Raw genomic sequence first — 20,677 nt, 5'->3', positions numbered from 1 at the left:
CTGAGGTCTGAGCCAGATGCATCTAGGTTAACATCATCACCGCTGTTAACTACGATTTTCTAGTCAGAGTCTCCCAAACCAATCTAAACCAACTCGCTTATAAAAATCTCTAATGCTTTAACATATTACTAAATTCCATAGTAAATCAAATATATATAAGAATGCATACTAAAATTAAATTAAAATTCAATAAAGTCAAATAAGAAAACAGATATGCTTTACAAAATATATAAATATCATCCCGTGTGTATTTTTATAAAATTATAGGTTTTACAAATCAATACTTATTTCAAAAATTTAAAAATCGCAATAATCGAATATTTCCAAAGTCCAAAAATAATAATTCAATTTAAATATTGATAATAATTCACTTAAAAACAATTATAGACATAATATCCACTCACAACTTGGTTCTAAAGAATCGGAAGCAACTCTGAGCGCACCTGATAAACCACTATTTTATGGTTTATCTTGTGTTTAATTGAGTGATTTCATCAAGTCATCACCCACTTATTCATACTAATTGCATGATTTTTACATTTTTCTTCCTAGTATTGTTTTATGATTGAAAACTTGCTTCCTAGAGATCTTTAATTTATGTATTTTAATTCTCCTTTATACCATTCGATGCCGTGATCCGTGTGTTAATTGTTTCAGGCTTTATAGGGCAAAAATGGCTTAGAAATGGAGAGGAAGCTTGCAAAAATGGAAGCAACACAAGAAACTAAGGAGATAACTAGCGAATACCGACGCGCGCGCATGGCTCACGCGAGCGCGCTGAATTGAGAAAATTGCAGCGACGCGTGCGGGTGCCTAACGCGTACGCGTGGATTGGAATCTGCACAAATGACGCGAATGCATGGACGACGCGTACGCGTTACAAGAAAAATCGCTGAATGACGCGAACGCGTGGACGACGCGTACGCATGACCTGCGCGATCTGCATAATTAACAGAAAACGCTGGGGGCGATTTTGGGCTGCGTTTTGATCCAGTTTTCAGCCCAGAAATACAGAATAAAGCCAGGGAACATGTAGAGACTCAACACATACCTTTTTACGCAACTTGACACAACTTCACATATTCTCATTAGAATAGTTTTAGGTTTTTAGATATGAATTTAGAGAGGATTACTCTTCCTCTAAGTTCTCTTTACATTCCCAGTTTATTGCTTTTGCTTTTGGATATTGAAGAAGTCATTATCTCCGTTGAAGATACTATTCTAGTTTGTTTCCTTACTTACTCTTTTATTCTTAACTCTTGTTTAAAGTAGTAATTGGATTATTTTCATGAACTGTTAGTGCAAAGGATTACTTTTATTTTTAATTATTTTTGAATTCCTATTTTATTTAATTTATCATGTCTTCTTCTATTATTTTTATGAGTGTTATATTCATGTCAATGGAGTAGACTCCATACTTGACATGGGAGTTGATTAAAAGGAGACACTTGAGTTTGAATGCTTAAGTGTTGTTTAAACTGGAAGTTGTTGGCTAGTTCTGTATTTACTAACGCTAGACCTTCCCAAGGGAGAGGACTAGGATTTGCGAATAAGAGTTAGCTCAATCACTTGACTTTCCTTTATTTAGTAAGGGTTAACTAAGTAAAAACAACAACCTTTTTAATACTACACTTAAGAGATCCCAACAAGGATAGAACTTCCAATTAATCATTTCCCCAGTCAAGACTTTTTATTTAGAATATTAATAATCATTCTTAGTTTTTATTGCTTAAATTTACAATTATTTAATTGCTCATTATTCAACTCTCAAATTCTCATAGAAATTCCTAATTAATAAAATAGCACCCTTCCTTGCAACTCGTTGGCAGACGACCTGGGACTCATACTCCCAGTATTTTTCTATTCTAAATTTTTGTGACACCCTTTTTAAATTGGTGAGGCGGATTTTAGTGGGTTAAGAGCTATACTTGCAACGCTGTTCTCTTATTAAAAATCTCTTAATTGGCCTAACTTCTGCAACGCACCAGTTTTTGGCGCCGTTGCCGGGGAGTTGCAATTGTGTGCTAAATTATTAATTAGTGTACATATTTTTATTTTTTATTTGCATATTTTATTTTTATTTTATTACCATGAGCTATATGTTTCTCTCATTGAATGACGCGTTCGCTGCCTGATCTGAGCTTAGCTGCATTTGACCCTGAAATTGAAAGAACTATTTCACGTATTAGGCAAGCTCGACACAGGTTAGCCTCTGAGGGTGATGAAGTGATTGTTATCGATTCGTCAGTCTCATCTGAGAGCGAATCTGAACCGCTATCTGAGAGCGAAACAAGCTCCTTTACTACTAATTCAGTTAATTTACGTGCAGATAGAATGGCAGCACCTAGGAGGATTACTCTCTAGGAAGCTGGAGTCTCAGATTTTACACTGCAGCCGTATCAAGTGCATCATCCAACTCTGGCTGTAGATTTTGAACTGAAGACTGCACTAATCAACTTGATGTCCAAGTTTCATGGTTTACCTGCTCAGGAGCCCATCAAGCACCTAAGGAATTTTCAGACAGCCTGTTCTACTGTTAGGCATCATGATGCGAATGAAATTTCTATTCTGTTAACTGCCTTCCCATTTTCTCTTGAGAGAAAGGCAAGGGAGTGGTACTACTCCCAACCTGAAGCGACTGTTACTAACTAAGATATGCTCAGGAGAGAATTTCTAGAAAAATACTTTCCAGCTGAAGTTACAGATAGACTAAGGAAAGAGATCTCATGCATTGTTCAAGGTGAATCAGAAACTCTCTATGAGTATTGGGAGCATTTTAAGAACCTTCTGGACACATGCCCCCATCACATGATTGACAGACTAGTGTTAATCAGCTACTTCACTCAAGGCATGAAGCCTCAGGATAAAACTACACTAGATGGTGCTAGTAATGATTCTCTGAAGAAATACAAGACCGCAGATGAAGCATGGCAACTGATCAGCGACTTAGCTGAGTCTACTAGGAATCACAGGTACAAGAGCAACCACTCAAAAGCTGTTGCAAAAGTTTCCTCCAGCACTGAAACTTCTGCTCTTACACAAAGTATATGTGAAATGACCAACCTACTAAAGCAAATGCAGTTGAACCAACAACAACAAGCTCAGCCTGCCACACCACAACAAAGCCAACAGCTAGTCCTACAAAGAGTATGCAGAATCTGTGCTGACTATAGTCATTATACTGATGAATACCTGCAGCTCCAACAAGAAGATAACACTGTGGCAGCTACTCATAACTTCTATGACTGCCCGAATCAAGGATACAATCAACAAGGCGGCAACTACAACCAATGAGAAAACTATAACCAAGGATGGCAGGACAACTCCAACCAAAGTTGGAGAGATAATTCCAACCATGGCTGGAGGGACAACTATAACAGAGGAGGCAGAGACAACAATGAAAACTAGAGGTAGAATAACAACAACAGACAGCAGAATCAGAACCAACCTTATAGAGCTCCTCACCTAAGACAGTCATAACGACCCCAGCACAACCAACAACAGGTCCCTCAGATCACTTATCCCAATTCCTCATCAAATGACGAGATACTTCGTTCTCTTGCACAAGGACAACAAGACATGCAGACTACACTGAACTCTACTTTAAATGGTCTGAATGCCACTTTACAAGCTCTCGCCGCCCGGATAGAGTTACTACCTGCTTCCACCAACCAACCTTCAAGCTCTAGTGGAATTACTTCTCAACCCTTACCTAACCCCAAGGGTGGCATCAATGCCATCACTTTGAGATCCGAAACCACACTGCCAGAGAGGAATCAGGAGGAGCCAAGCCCAATAGTACACGCCCCAGCTGAGGATGTGATAGAAGTAGAAGATGCTGAAATGAAAGATGCTAAAGAGGAAGATAAAGTACAAGACAAGGTTGAAGAAGAAGTAGCTCAGCAAAGGAATGGACCATCAAAGGATACAGAAGCTGCAAGTGACGCCATTCCAATCCCATTCCCACATCTTGCAAGGAAGTCCAAAAAGCAGATGGAACTTGATCCCAAAATGGTAGAAATTTTTAAAAAGGTTGAGGTAACTATTCCCCTTTTTTATGTTATTCAGCAAGTACCTAAATATGCAAAGTTTCTGAAAGATTTATGCATTCATAAGGATAAAATTAATGAATTAAAAACTATTCCTTTAGGTAGTTCTATATCTGCTTTAATGGGAAGTATACCTGAAAAATGTAGTGATCCAGATCCATGCATGGTTAACTGTACCATTGGAGGTGTGATATTTTCTGATTGCATGTGTGACTTAGGAGCATGTGTTAGTATAATGCCATTGTCTATATATGATACCTTAAGGCTCCCTCCCTTAAAAAGGTCGGCAGCTCGTTTTGTGTTAGCAGATAAAAGTATTATTACAGTAGTTGGAATTGCTGAAGATGTATTAGTGAGCATTAAGGGGCTCACATTTTCCGTTGACTTCTATATCCTGGAAATGCCCCCTAATGACTCAGGAAGACCATCATCAATCCTGCTTGGAAGACCATTCCTGAAGACTTCAAAATTCAAGCTGGATGCATTCTCAGGAACTTACTCCCTTGAGATAGATGGTAGAACAGTGAGTTTCAGCTTAAATGAAGCTATGAAGCACCCTCCGGAAGATCATTCTATCTTCCAGTGCGACATCATTAATGAAACTATAGCTGAAGTTCACCAAGAAGAATTAGAAGAGAAGCACATGGAGCAAGGTCCAAGTGTGGGAACACCCTCTGTATATAATGAAGATACCTTACCATTACCACCAGCCCCGTATGATCCAGAAACTAGCCATGAGCAGAAATTGAAATTGAAACCCCTCCCTCCACACCTCAAGTATGCTTACCTTGAGGATAATCAGAAGTTTCCAGTTATCATTGCAAGGGAACTCACTTCTCAACAGGAGAAGCAACTGCTTAGTGTGCTGAAAAAGCACAAGAAAGTAATTGGGTGGAGCTTGGCAGATATAGTAGGCATCAGCCCTCAAGTTTGTGAGCATAGGATATATTTAGAAGAGGACTCGAAACCTGTCCGTCAACCCCAAAGAAGATTGAATCCAACCATCTTAGAAGTTATCAAGAAAGAAGTGACCAGGTTACTTGAAGTAGATATCATTTACCCCATCTCAGACAGTGAATGGGTCAGTCCAGTACAAGTGGTACCCAAGAAGTCTGGAGTCACAATAGTAAAGAATGAACATGGAGAGCTCCTAACAACTAGAGTGAGAATTCATGGAGGGTTTGCATTGACTATAGGCGTCTCAACCAAGCTACTCACAAGGATCATTATCCCTTGCCACTTGATCGCCTGTCAGGTAAATCTCATTATTGTTTTTTAGATGGTTATACAGGATACTTTCAAATTCATATAGCTCCTGAGGATCAGGAGAAGACCACTTTTACATGTCCCTTTGGAATGTATGCTTATAAAAGAATGCCTTTTGGCTTATGTAATGCACCTGCTACTTTTCAAAGATGCATGATGAGTATTTTTTCAGATCTTATTGAGAGCTGTATGAAAGTATTTATGGATGATTTTAGCGTATATGGTAATTCATTTGACCTTTGCTTGGATAGTTTAGCTAGAGTATTAGACAGATGTGTTAGTTCAAACCTTGTATTGAATTTTGAAAAATATCACTTTATGGTAAAACAAGAGATTGTTCTAGGACATGTTGTCTCTAAAACTGGTATTTCAGTAGATCCAGCAAAGGTAGATGTCATTTCTAGTTTACCTTACCCCTCCTCTGTGAGGGAAGTCCATTCGTTCCTTGGCTATGCAGGTTTTTACAGGAGATTCATTAAGGACTTCAGTAAGGTAGCATTACCTTTATCTAGACTGCTACAGAAAGATATTGAGTTCGAATTCAGTGAGGATTGCATGAAAGCGTTTGATAAGCTGAAGATCGCCCTGACTCAAGCTCCAATTGTGAGAGGACCAGACTAGAGCCAGCAATTTGAAATTATGTGTGATGCCTCCAACCATGCGGTAGGAGCGGCGCTGGCTCAGCGCGAAGGTAAGGATCCTTTCGTAATTGCTTATGCATCTAAAACCTTAGATGCTGCTCAGTCTAATTACACTACTACTGAAAAAGAGCTTCTTGCTATTGTTTTCGCTCTAAATAAATTTCGAGCCTATCTACTTGGTACTAAAGTAGTAGTATACTCAGACCATGCAGCTCTAAAATATTTATTAGCTAAAAAGGAGTCCAAACTAAGGTTGATACGTTGGATACTACTGCTACAAGAATTTGATTTAGAAATTAAGGATAGGAGTGGTAACCAAAATTTAGTGGCAGACCACTTGAGTCGCCTTGAACATATTAAAGATGACTCCACTTCTATTAATGATACTTTCCCATTTGATAGTTTGCAAGCAGTATCTGAAGTAGTTCCTTGGTATGCACTTGTAGCTAATTATCTAGTTAGCCATACTTTCCCTCCAAATTTTACTAAAAATCAAAGGAACAAGCTGAAAAGTGAGTCTAAATATTATATATGGGATGATCCATATCTATGGAGGTGTGGTGCTGACCAGGTAATTAGAAGATGTATGCCCCAATCAGAATTCCAGTCTATTTTAGAGGCCTGCCACTCTTCTGAGAGTGGAGGACATTTTGCCCCTCAAAGAATAGCTATAAAAATCTTAGACTGTGGATTCTGGTGGCCTACTCTTTTTAAAGATGCTGCTAAATATTGTAAATCTTGTTCCCAATGCCAAAGGTTTGGTAATATATCCAAAAGGGATGAGATGCCTCAACAGATTATGCTTTTCTGTGAAATTTTTTATGTTTGAGGCATTGACTTCATGGGTCCATTTCCAAACTCTAATGGTTACCTTTATATACTGTTAGCAGTAGATTATGTTTCTAAATGGGTGGAAGTAATTTCTACCCGTACTGATGATGCTAACACTATTGTTTCCTTTGTTAGAAACCATATTATCTGTCGCTTTGGATCACCACGAGCAATCGTGAGCGATCAAGGCACTCACTTTTGTAACAGGAGACTGACAGGATTACTGAAGAAGCATGGGATTGTTCATAAAATAGCAACAGCTTATCATCCCCAAACCAATGGACAAGCAGAAGTGTCTAACAGAGAAATCAAATGCATTTTGGAGAAGATAGTAAATCCTCATAGGAAAGACTGGAGTGCCAGGCTACAAGATGCACTCTGGGCATATAGAATAGCGTACAAGACACCCATTAGGATGAGCCCCTTCCGCTTAGTATACGGAAAGGCTTGCCACCTTCCAGTAGAGGTGGAACACAAGGCTTTCTGGGCTGTAAGAAAATGCAATATGAATTTTGAAGAATCTGGTGCTGAAAGAAAACTGCAACTAGAAGAATTAGAGAATCTTTGCCTAGAAGCATATGACAATTCCAAGCGATACAAAGAGAAGATGAAGGCTGTCCATGACAAGCACATAAAAAGGAGAGAATTCAGACCAGGGGAGTTAGTTCTTCTTTATAACTCCAGACTGAGGCTTATGCCAGGTAAACTAAGATCAAGATGGGAAGGTCCCTATAGAGTAGAAAAGGCAGAGCCATACAGAGTTTTTCACTTTCGTCATCCTTCTAGCTCCAAATTCCTAAAGGTCAATGGACATCGCTTGAAGCTTTATCATAGAGAAAAGACGAAAGATCACAAAGAACTAGAGGTTTTCCTCTTGGAAGACCCACCAATAGAAGCAGAATGAGCTTGAAGAACGTCCAACTTAAGGACGTAAAAGCAAAGTGCTAGGTGGGAGACAACCCACCATGGTATGATCGTTCCGTTTCAGTCTTAGTTTTATTTTACTTTATTCTATTTTTATTTTTATTAATGACTCTTCTCATAATCTCTGCATATAGCTGCATATAGCCTGCATTTGCATTTGCATACTACATAAAAAAATCCAAAAATATTCAAGTAAATAAGTAATTAGATAAATGAATAAGGGGACAAAATTATCCCAATATTAAGCTTAATGAAAAAAACCAATGCATGTGTGATGTAAGTTAAGAGAAAAGTTGATGCATGAGTATGTAAAACAAAAGAAAAAAAAATTTTGGTAGCTAAGGATGATTTAAGAAGAAAATAGAGTATGTATGTTAGGTGATAGCTTAGGATAATCAATGATTCAATTTATAGCTCACTTAGCCATATATATATATATATATATATATCCTTACCTTTACCTTGGCCCCATTACAACCCTGAAAAGACCTCATGATATTTGCATTGGTGCATTAAATACTTGTTGATTGGTTAGGTGAAGAACAAGGTTTAGAAAGCATGATTAGAGAAGAATAGAGTGATTATCCTATACACTAGAGTGACTAGAGTGCATACACACCATCAGTGAGGGTTCAATGCTTAATCCTATGTTTTCTGCTTTCATGAGCTGTCTTCTTACGAGTTTACTTATTTTTACTATATAATTTGAATTAGTGGAATTTGATTTATTTTTGTCTTAAAATAACTTATTTATTTTTAACTAAGTAGACAAAATCATATAGTTGCATTCATATACATAGGTTGCATTGCATTGCATGAGTCTTACTTTTTCCTACTCATTTGTTTTATTTTCTTAAGCTAAGCATGAGGACATGCTAATGTTTAAGTGTAGGGAGGTTGATAAACCACTATTTTATGGTTTATCTTGTGTTTAATTGAGTGGTTTCATCAAGTCATCACCCACTTATTCATACTAATTGCATGATTTTACATTTTCCTTCCTAGTATTGTTTTATGATTGAAAACTTGCTTCCTAGAGATCTTTAATTTATGTATTTTAATTCTCCTTTATACCATTCGATGTCGTGATCCGTATGTTAAGTGTTTCAGGCTTTATAGGGCAGAAATGGCTTAGGAAATGGAGAGGAAGCTTGCAAAAATGGAAGGAACACAAGAAACTAAGGAGATAACCAGCGAATACCAACGCGCGCGCATGACTCACGCGAGCACGCGGAATGGAGAAAATTGCAGCGATGCGTGCGCGTGCCTGACGTGTACGCGTGGATTGGAATCTGCACAAATGACGCGAACGCATGGACGACGCGTATGCGTGACAAGGAAAATCGCTGAATGACGCGAACGCGTGGACGATGCGTATGCGTGACCTGCGCGATCTGCAGAATTAACAGAAAATGCTGGGGGTGATTTCGGGCCGTGTTTTGACCCAGTTTTCGGCCCAGAAACACAGAATAAAGCCAGGAAACATGCAGAGACTCAACACATACCTTTTTACGCAACTTGACACAACTTTACATATTCTCATTAGGATAGTTTTAGGTTTTTAGATATGAATTTAGACAGGATTACTCTTCCTCTAAGTTCTCTTTACATTCCCAGTTTATTGCTTTTGCTTTTGGATATTGAAGAATTCATTATCTCCGTTGAAGATACTATTCTAGTTTGTTTCCTTACTTACTCTTTTATTCTTAACTCTTGTTTAAAGTAGTAATTGGATTATTTTCATGAATTGTTAGTGAAAAGGATTACTTTTATTTTTAATTATTTTTGAATCCCTATTTTATTTAATTTATCATGTCTTCTTCTATTATTTTAATGAGCGTTATATTCATGTCAATGGAGTAGACTCCATACTTGATATGGGGGTTGATTAAAAGGAGACACTTGAGTTGGAAGGCTTAAGTGATGTTTAAACTGGAAGTTGTTGGCTAGTTCTGTATTTACTAGCGCTAGACCTTCCCAAGGGAGAGGACTAGGATTTGCGAATAAGAGTTAGCTCAATCACTTGACTTTCCTTTATTTAGTAAGGGTTAACTAAGTGAAAATAACAACCTTTTTAATACTATACTTAAGAGATCCCAACAAGGATAGAACTTCCAATTAATCATTCCCCCAGTCAAGGCTTTTTATTTAGAATATTAATAATCATTCTTAGTTTTTATTGCTTTAATTTACAATTATTTAATTGCTCATTATTCAACTCTCAAACTCTCGTGGAAATTCCTAATTAATAAAATAGCACCCTTCCTTACAACTCATTGGGAGACGACCTGGGACTCATACTCCCAGTATTTTTCTATTCTAAATTTTTGTGATACCCTTTTTAAATTGGTGAGGTGAATTTTAGCGGGTTAAGAGCTATACTTGCAACGCTGTTCTCTTATTAAAAATCTCTTAATTGGCCTAACTTCTGCCACGCACCAGCACCACCGAGCCACCAATTGATGTCCAATAAATTTACAACTCTAGAAATATGACAATAATAATATTTGTGAGCTACTAATGTTGTCAATTAACATAATCCTACTCACTTTGACAAAAGTCTCAAATTTTCTAACCCTAATTCGAATTTATATATACCCATAAATATAGAGATGACAAAAATTGGGGATATGGCTAATTATTGAGTCAAAGAGTTACCTTGAAACCTCAACAATAAGCGAAACTCAAAGTTAAATGCTTTCTTCACTCATTAAGTTGAAATTCCCTGATTTGGAGATTTTGAGAAAATGAGATTTTGAATAAATAGAGATAGAATAGAGAAGAAAAGGAAGCAAGATGATGAAGGTGAGTTTGATGATATTGAGTGGTTGGTTGCAAGGAAAAGAGATGAAGAAATCTAATTGGTAAGATAAGAGAAATGAGGATTTTACATTTTTTTTTATTTTTTAAAGGAAATGAAAGGGAAAGAAGAATAGGGGGTGTCGAAGAAGAGGAAGAGAGAAAGAAAATTTTAAGTGGGGGCATGTGCCCCCCACATGTTCTCCCCTCTCTTTTTTTTCTCACACTTTCTCAGTTATTACAACTTCACTTGAAATGTTCAGACATAGCAGACTGGCAAACACTTAGTGTTATTAATCTGAGTTAAACACAAAATTTATAAGTGTGGATACTTTTTTAGATCTACATAATAGACCTTCTTATATATATATATATATATATATATATATATATATATATATATATATATATATAGAGAGAGAGAGAGAGAGAGAGAGAGAGAGAGAGAGAGAGAGAGAGAGAGAGAGAGAGAGAGAGAGAGAGAGAGAGAGAGAGAGGAGGTTAAGAAAAAATAATTAGATTATAAAAATATTTTAGACATTTTAAATTTTAAGAGCTTATTTGAAAACCATTTAAGATAAGAAAAGAATTCATTTCTATTTGAAATTCAATTCCATGATTTAGAATAATTATAATATATTAATAGACTAGAATTTAAATTTGAAGAGAATGAGAGTTGATTATAATATATTAGAAATCTCAAAGAAATTCAAATATTTATTTTTAGTTATTTTAAAGCAAAAAAAAAATTCAACTATTGATTGAATTTTAATTCTTAGCAATCTAAACAAGCTCTAAGTAAAATCTTAATGGAATAGAATTTTAAATAGACATATCTGAGTTGGAATTAATTTTAAGAAAAAATAATAAAATTAAATTGAATTCATTTGTTCGTACCTGTTTTAAGATACGTACTGAAGAGAATTCGAGATCCTGATGTTGATTGTTCACAGACCAGGTCAAGTGGGAAATCTGCAATAACACTCCAAAGCTTATGTTAGTAATGTGTGTTGCTGAGATGATGATGATGTGTTACCTATTTCTGGAGTCCCCGTTTTATACGTTCTTTGGGTATTCGTTGAGCACTTATTGCTTCGGATTGACGTTTATATCGTTTATTCTCTGTTTTCCTGATTCGATGTTGTTTTACTGACGTTACCCATGTTCATTGCATGATGTTGGTAATGTATGACTTCGGATAGCTGGATTCTCGTTACTGTTATTGTCCATAACAGGGCCCCAACTTGGGCTTCTTGACTACTTGCGACTTGTCGAGTTTGTCCAAGTTTTATGGACTGAGCCTTCTTTTGGCGTTTTGAAAAGGTTTTTTTTCTTTCTCTTTTTAGGCTTTTTTGGAGTGCCAAAAACTCTTTTTGAAAGGAGACTGTTTAGTTTCAAGTAGTTTTATTCTCCCTTGGTTTTTCAAACTGCCACTTACACTCCTCTCTGTTCCCATCAATCAATCAATTAATGAAGTATTAACCTTCTCATAATATAGAACTCATTTCATTTTCCTTTGCTTCATTTTTGTCATTTCGCATTCGTTTATGAAAAATTCCCTTTGCTTTCTTAAGAGAGAAAATAGGGCTTTCTCTTTCGCTGACCAGGGGCTCTTTGGGTGCTTTAGTTTCGACACTTCTTTCTTTTTTCTTGCGGTTGCTGCTCCATCCAGGTAAGATTTCGTTCTTTTCTTCATTCTTGCTATGTTTTCGCATGTTTTGTGAAACTGGTAAAGCTTTCTATATGCATGTAATCATTCCTAGAACGTATTTATTTTCTTCATCGTTTGGTGTCCTTTTGCCGCTCGTTGCTTATTTTCAAATGGTTTAGTGTTTAGTGGATTGAACCATTATAGACGGGGTACCACTGTTTAGTTTTTTTTTTCTTTTCCCTTTTTGAGATACGGATAGTATATAGGGTTCTTATTTGTGGGATTTATGGTAGTTTAGGATAAAAAATCTCTTTTCTGTAAGGTGGAGAAGAAATTTTCCCTTTGTAACATAGTGGTGGTGCCCCTGTAGGTATACCCGAGATGCCAAGGAAGAAGGTGGTTGCTTCTTGTGAACGGGTTGGGACATCGTCTTCTAGGCCAGCTCCCCGTCCTCTCCAACGCAGAGGCCAACAACGTTTTGATCCGTATTGATGGGTTTCCGAGGAATTATAATCTACTCCCTCTACTATCACCAAGGAAGAACTCTAGGCCATGCACGTAGCCAAGGTAACTTGGAGAATTTATATGTGCTTTCTTTTCGTTATCGGGATGATCAAATTTGTCATTTTAACCATCATGCGGGTTCTCGACCCGACTGGCCATAGATCTATGAGACGTTATTTACTCATCTCGGAGTTCGTCTCCCGTTCTCCAGCTTTCAACGAGACATTTTGAGTTATACAGGTTGTGCGCCTCACAATTGCACCCAAACACTTGGGCTACCATCCATGGTTTTGAGTTGAAGTGTTCATTCTTAGGACTGACCATTTCTTATAGGGTCCTTTTCTATTTCTTTACTTTAACAATACCTTTTAGTTCCTAAGGTCGCGAGTTTATCTCTTTCCAAGGTATCCCGAATAGGAAGATTTTTACTCTTTTTGAGGAATCTTACCATAGTTTTAAAGAAAAATTCTTTAAGATTCAGAGGGTAGACGGGACCACACCTTTTTTCATGACTTTGGACGATGAAAAAAAGGTTTAATTTATATTGGAATTTTATTGTGTCGTTCCTCAAGATCCAATTGCAAGGTGTCAATACTTCCGAGTTCATGAGCATCTAAATGCTTTCGAAACTTCGGAATGACAATCCCGCGCCTCTCTGGACTGTTTTGGCTTATGAGCATGCTGCTCGAAATGCCATTGGTAATATTTTATGTTTACCTTTTTCTGATTTTACTATTTGTAGATCTGGTGATTTGACCCTTTTGTCTTTCTCTCTTTCTTTATAGTTGATATGGCAGGCGGTTTAGAGGTTATTATAGCTACGAGGAAGAGGTTGACTTCCTCTAATGCTAATGTTGTCGTTAACCCAGGTAGTGGTGATCGGATCTCTTCTTTCGCTACTTTGAGCAACATTCTTCCTTTGCCAAAACACAGCTCAGGAGCTAGCCCTGAGGTTCATGACGTGGAAGATATCTCCCCTCTCCCTTCTCTTACTAAAAAGAAAAAAAAAGAGCGGTAAGAGCCTCGTAGCTGAAATTCCCTATCCATCGTCCTTTGGTTGTATTTTAGAAAAAGAGTTTCAAGCTCCCAAATTCATCAACGGATATCTCCTTACTGAGAAGACTAAGTCGAGTTTGGCTTAGTTCCCTTTAGAAGAGACCTTACTCCAGGTTTAGAGAATGTTGCTTCATTCGGCCACTTATATTAGGAATGCCGAGAAAGAGATTGCCATCTTCCGATTTGAGTTGTCAGAGCAGGAAAAAGAGTTGAAAAAGGTGAAATCAGAGGTCGAGAATTAAAATGAGCTTGTTAAAACTTTTAAAGAAGAAAAACAGAGCCTTCAAGCCAAAGTTAAGACACTGGAAGAGGCAAAAATGACTTCTGATGTTAGGGAGGAGAAGTATAAGAAGCAAGTCTCCAAGGTTATGCAGTGACTTGACGAACTCTTTCTCTCTCTCTCTCTCTCTCTCTCTCTCTCTCTCTCTCTCTCTCTGTAAGGAAGGCTAAGCAGGCTGTTATGGACGAAGCCTTTAACATTGAGAAGAATATATTGGACCAAATCAAACTCTTAGCTCCCGACTTGGACGTCTCCAATGTCGGGGTCTTTAAGAAAGTGGTAGACGGAAAAATAGTCGATATAATGTAATTTTCCCTTTGTAAAAATGTTTTAAGTTTTTCTTTGTAGTTAGGTCAGAACTTCCTTAAGTAGCATTTTATTTATGCTTGTCTTATTTTAAGCAACTTAAGTGTTTGTTGTTTTTGAACTTCGAAGCTTTTTGCTTCCGCTACACTATTCAAGCGCCTTTACCGTTTTCCAATTTTAATGTTTATCAGCTTTTTGTTAAGCCAATTTTCTCATTTTTGAATGAACCAAATAAGAAATTAAACAAATAATTGAAGTCTTATTATGAATTATGAACTTTTTCCATACAACGAGTTCATGTTGAGGCCTCATTAAAAACCTATATCGATAGGAAAAGAGTGCCCCTTCTTCTAAGAGTACTTAAAAATAAAAGACTTCAAGAAATACTTTATCCTAGGGATAATACATTTTCAAGTGAATTGCATTCCATGACCTCGGAATCTCGGTACCATCTAGACTTTCTAGCTTATAAGATCCTTTTCCCAGGCTTTCCTTGATTCTAAAAAGGCCTTTCCATATTGGAACTAACTTTTCCTGAGTTCCTGATGCCCCGGCGTCAGCGTGTCTCAATACTAGGCCCCCATCTTGAAAGCTTCTAGGCCTAACATTGGTGTTGTATCTTTTGGCAGCATATTGCTTTAATGCCTGCTCAGCTAAGTTGGTTCCATTCCTTACCTCGTCAATGAGGTCCAACTCAATATGATTTTCAGTATTACCAAGGAGTAGCCTTGGGCTGGGTTCACTGGCCTCTACTGGTATCATTGCTTCTTCCCCGTAGGTAAGTCGGAAGGGTTCTCCCTTGTGAGGATTGAGGGGTAGTACAATAGGACCACAGTACTAGCCATACCTCGTCGGCCCAAGACCCCAAAAGGTTGTCCAATCGTTTCTTCAATCCTTTAGGATTATTTTATTTGCAGCTTCTACCTGTTCATTTGTTTGGGGGTGCTTTACCGAGACAAAAAACTTGACGTATTCCCAAACCAGCTAGAAACTATCGGAACTTAGAATCTGCAAATTAGGTTCCATTGTTAGTACTTAGTAACTATCACCTCTGGAATTTTGAACCTCGTAAGAATGTCCTTCCACACAAAATTCCGACATTGAGACGTTGTTATCTTTGATAGTGGCGCAGCCAAGGTAGTGAATTCGTAGTTTTATCTCGACTCAGAAGACTAGTCTAGAATCGTAATTCGTAAAATTGTAAGACGAAACGTAAATATAACTCGTAAATTTAAAATATTTATAAAAAAATTAACAATTATATATATATATATATTATATATAGCAATTAGAAGTAAAAAGAGAGTAGAACACTGAAATAGTTTCAGTATATATAAATTAGTATGCACATAAACTTAACATTATATGCTTTATTAAATTATAAGTAAAAATAAATATAAATATATCAAAAAAATAAAAGTTTACTATAATAGGTTTTTGTAACATAAGAATAGTAACACAAGAAAAATCCAGAGGCACGTAGTTAAGAAAAGCAAAAATAGAAATAGAGCAACTAGATGGCAGGACCAGTATAGTAGGGAATCGGCAAGGCTTAGTGGAACCGAAGAGAAAGAGCCACTCATTGGAATAGCATCAATGGTGACGAGCAACAAGCTATGCTGAGAGAGGAGAGATTAAGAGAGAACCTAAAAAGACCCACAACTCAGATTTAGAGAGCCAAAGAAGGGCAAAAACAGCGTAATACCTAGAATTTCATCCTTCTTTACCACTAATTGGCTAAGAAACCATACTCCTCCCTCAGCTTGCTTCGCTAGACACTGCACAACGGCAGAGCCACGATTCTAGTGAATCTACATCTTTACTCGAAGACTAGAATCGGGACAGGAGGAAGAGCCAGAGTCGCAAAATCGTCTGATTTAGCAAATTAATTTGCGATTCTGTCTATGTTGGGCACAACTTCAATCCACTTGGTGAAATAATCGATTGCTGCTATAAAAAATTTCACTTGACCAGGTCCTTAAGGAAAAGGCCCTAGTAGGTCTATTTCCCATTTTGCAAATGGTCTCATTGGTATTACCGAAACGAGTTCTTGAGGTGGAGCTTGATGGAGGTTGCCATGAATTTGACATTTTTTATACTTCTGTATATATTCCATTGTGTTGTTTATGATAGTGGGCCAGTAGTATCCAGCCCTGACGACTTTCTAGGCCAATGACTTGCCTCCATGTAGTGTCCACAACATCCTTCATGTACCTCCTGCAACACATAATTAACTTGTTGAGGTCTTAGACATTTAAGCAGGGGTTGCAAAATGCCCCTTTTATATAATTGACCATTAATCATGGTATATTTTGTCAATTTCAAGCGCATCTTCTTAACTTTTCTGGGATCATCGGGAAGAATCCAATGTTCCAGGTACATGCATATGGGATCTAACCAAGATGAGGTAGTGTCAGACGGTAACACCGTGACATCAGAGGGGCTCACAGAAGGTTCCGAGAGCACCTCCTAGATTAAACTCCTATTTTCACTACCCAGCTTATTATTGGCCAATTTTGATAGAACGTCAACTCAAGTATTTTGTTTCCGAGGTACATGTTTAATGCAAAATTTCTTAAATTTTGGTATTTCATTCTGTACCTTCTTCAAATATAATTTCAACAGCAGATCCTTTCTTGATACTTGCCATTTACTTGGGAGGTTATGATCTGAGAATCACAATATACAGTTAGCTCTGTTGTACCGACTTTAGCTGCCAACGCTAAACCTGCAATTAGAGCCTCGCATTCAGCCTGATTATTTGAGATCAGAAAATAAAACTTAAGGGATGCTTCGATGACCATTTCTTCCCCTTTAGTAAGGATAATTCCCGCACCCCTGTACCTTGTTTGGGACGCTCCATCAATGTAAAGCTCCCAAGCCGGTGAATCTAGAGAAGAATAGGTCATTTTAGCCAAAAAATTCACCATTATCTGTGCCTTAATGGCAAACCGAGATTCATATCTTATATCAAATTATGATAATTCTATCGACCAACTAATCATTCGTCTAGCCAAATCTGGCTTTTGAAGAACTTTTTTAATTGGTTGATCGGTTCAAATGATTATCGAATGACTTTGAAAATATTGCCTTAAGCGGCATGCCGACATTAGTACTGCAAAAGCAAGCTTTTCTAACATGGAGTATTTCACTTCGAGACCTTGAAAAACCCTACTAATGAAGTACACAAGTCGTTGTTGCTTATTGTCACTTTCAATAACTAAAGTCGAGGTTATAGATTCGTTAGTGACAAACAAATATAAATATAACAGTTTCCCAGGTATCGGCTTCGCGAGGACCAAAAAAGAGGATAATAAAATTTTAAAGTGCATGAATCATTTTTCACATTCCTACGTCAATTCAAAAGCTACTCCTTTCTTCATTAGCTTAAGAAAGGTTTTGCTTTTTTGGCCGAGGCTCTGAGAAATCCTGACAAGGCGGCAAGCCAGCCTATTAGCCTCTTCACCTCCTTATGGTTTTGAGGGTTTGACATATTCAAAATGTCTTGGAATTTTTCAGGGTTAGCCTCAATACCTTTTTGCGTTACCATGAATCCGAGAAACTTTCCTCCCCACAGTCCGAACGCACACTTTGCTAGGTTTAACCTCATGTTGTAGAGTTGGAAGTTACTGAAAGTTTCTCGCAGATCAGCTATGAGGTCCTCATCCGTCATGGTTTTTATCAGCGTGTCATCGATGTAGACTTCCATACTCCTCCGATCTGCTCTTTAAACACTTTGGCCATCAATCTTTGATAAGTGGCCCCTGTATTTTTTAAATCAAAAGGCATTACCGTATAGCAATAAATTCCCTCGGGAGTAATAAAAGCAGTCTTATCCTCATCAGGCCGATGCATCGGGATCTGATTATAACTACTATATGCGTCTAAGAAACGTAGAATCTGATAACCCGATGAAGAGTCGATCACATTATCAATGTTGGGTAAAGGAAAACAGTTATTTGGACAGGCTTTGTTCAGATCAGTATAGTCAACACACATTCGCTATTTTCTATTGGACTTTTTTACCATTACTACATTGGATAATCAAGTTGAATATGTAAGTTCTCTAATAAAGCCAGCATTCAACAACCCTTGTACTTGTCTCTCGACCTTGTCAGACCGGTCTTGGGACATCTTACGACGTCACTGCACAACTGGCTTAAACGAGGGATCGATGGCAAGTTGATGGGACATGAATGCGGGATCGATCCCCGACATATCGGATGGTTCCTATGCAAATAAATCTACATTACCTTTCAGAAAGTCCTGGAGTTCCGACTTTAGAGGTTAAGGCAAGTCTTTGTTTATGAATGTATACTTTACAACTTCATGCCCAATTTGAACTTTCTTCAGGTTACCATCAGGTTTTGGTCTCGACTTCTCCTGAATTCGAGAGTCCAAGTTTACCAACAAAATTCATGTGGATTTTTTGGCCATATCCCTTAGATTCAAGCTTACATTGTTGCATTTGATAGCGGCCACCCAATTTTCTCGAATTGTAGCAACTCAACCTTCCGCTGATATGTACTTTATAACCGAGAACTTGGTTGAAATAAAAATGCAAAGATCATTGAGTGTTTTTTGCCCGAGGAAAACATTGTAAGCCGTCGAGTCTTTCAGAACTACAAACTCGGCTTATACAACCCAGGCTTCCGATCTTTCCCCTATTGTGAAGAAAAGGTCGATAGCTACATTAGGCTTAATGTAGTGGTCTCCCAAACCTACTACTCTAGGTAAGTGTGGTTTGAGGTGCTGATCCTTAAGCCCTAGGGAGTCGAATGCATTTCTGAACAACAAATTTGAATCCGTACCAGTATCTATCAATATCCTCTTTACAATCCCGTTTCCTAGCCTAGCCGTGATCACCAAGGGCTCATCATCCTCCAAAGTGGTATATTGGTAATTCTCAACAGCGAATTGGACAGTTGAAAAACTTTGTATTTTCAGGACCTCGGAAGTCATAGACTTAGCATCCTTCTTAACTACATTCCTTGTTTTTACCAAACCGTTCTTCCCTACTACGACATTCACGACCACTTGTGTAGTGGCATCTTGGTTTTTGTTGGTTTTAGTACTTCTAGGACTCCTTACTTCCCGGTCCTCGTCATCGTTTTGTCGTCAGAGCGGCCTAACGTATTAAACGATTTCCGAAAGCTTCCATCTTGGATGGCTTGTTCCAAAGCATCTTTCAGGTCTACACAATCTTCTGTCTTATGACCATAGGATTTATGGTAATCACAATATTGTGATTTGTTCAAAGAGACTCTTGGCCTTATCTACCTAGCTTTGGGTAATATGCCTCGATGTGACACTTGTTGATAAAATTCTGCCACTGATGCCACAAGTGGTGTGTATGTGGAAAATTTCCCCACACAAGGGACAACTGTTCTCGGGGTATTCTGTCCCGAATTCCTGGCCTTACTAGGTGAGGAAACTGGGTTCTTTTTCTTTGTCAAAACCACCCTCAAAACATCTTCATCCCTCATGTATTCCAAAGCAATTTGGTGGATTTTCTCCATAGACTTCACGTCCTTTTGATGTGAGGTGCCTTCTAAAGTCTCCTTTAAGCAATCCTGCTATGAGACAGAGGTAGACAACTTCGAGAGTTCGGGTATTGACTTCCAAAAGCGCTTTATTAAATCTGTCCAGGTAATCTCATATGCTTTCCCTGATTCTTTGTTCTATCCCGAGCAAGGAGATTGGGTGTTTAGCTTGGGTTTGTCTGGTTGTGAAATGAGCAAGAAACTTGATCTTGATATCGTGAAATGAGGAGATAGAGCCAGATGGTAGAGTACTGAACCATGCCATGGCTGGTCCAGAGAGTGTGACCAAAAATGTTTTACATCTTATAGCGTCTCCTACGCCTTCTAAGTTCATTCGTGTCTCGAAAGCATCTATGTGTTCTTGAGGATCAGACTTCCCTTCATACATTAGATCCATGGGTTTATCAAAGTTCTTGGGCAATTTGACTTGTAGGACATGTGAGGCGAACGGGGTCTGCCCTATGATTACATGCTCCCTAGAATCCTTATACCGCCTAGGGCTCGTAGTCCTGTTCGGAGTCCGGTTCCTTTTTTATTGGACAGATTGGGAGTTGGACCTCCTTCTCCTATCATGACCACCATGCACTTCTTCATAGTGAGGAGATATTTTCCAAGCTCGGCGGTAATTATCCTCATGCGGGTGACCTTGAGACTTTTTCAGGCTCACTCTTTCTCGAATATGTTGCTGATCTCGGGCTGTACGACTGTGAGATCGAGTTCTTCGGAACTGCGAATGCTCCTCCAGCTTACGCTCTAACTCTTTCATCTTATTTTGCATTTCCTACATCTCTTGCATTTTATGGTGCATCTCTTGCATCTCATGGTCA

The 20,677-nt window shown here is 38.0% G+C and overlaps 1 non-coding gene across 1 annotated transcript; it reads right to left on the bottom strand.

The window, feature by feature from the left end:
* Positions 1 to 2,706: 2,706 nt before the first annotated feature.
* On the bottom strand, positions 2,707 to 2,814 carry LOC112761051 (small nucleolar RNA R71). The gene has a single exon (XR_003181460.1). It is a non-coding gene; the product is annotated as a small nucleolar RNA R71 (small nucleolar RNA).
* Between the last annotated feature and the right edge of the window lie 17,863 nt (positions 2,815 to 20,677).

Source organism: Arachis hypogaea, chromosome 16 (genome assembly GCF_003086295.3).
Source record: "Arachis hypogaea cultivar Tifrunner chromosome 16, arahy.Tifrunner.gnm2.J5K5, whole genome shotgun sequence".
NCBI lineage: Eukaryota > Viridiplantae > Streptophyta > Magnoliopsida > Fabales > Fabaceae > Arachis > Arachis hypogaea.
Note: the sequence above shows the minus strand (reverse complement) of the source record. Positions and strands in the feature narration are given on the sequence as shown.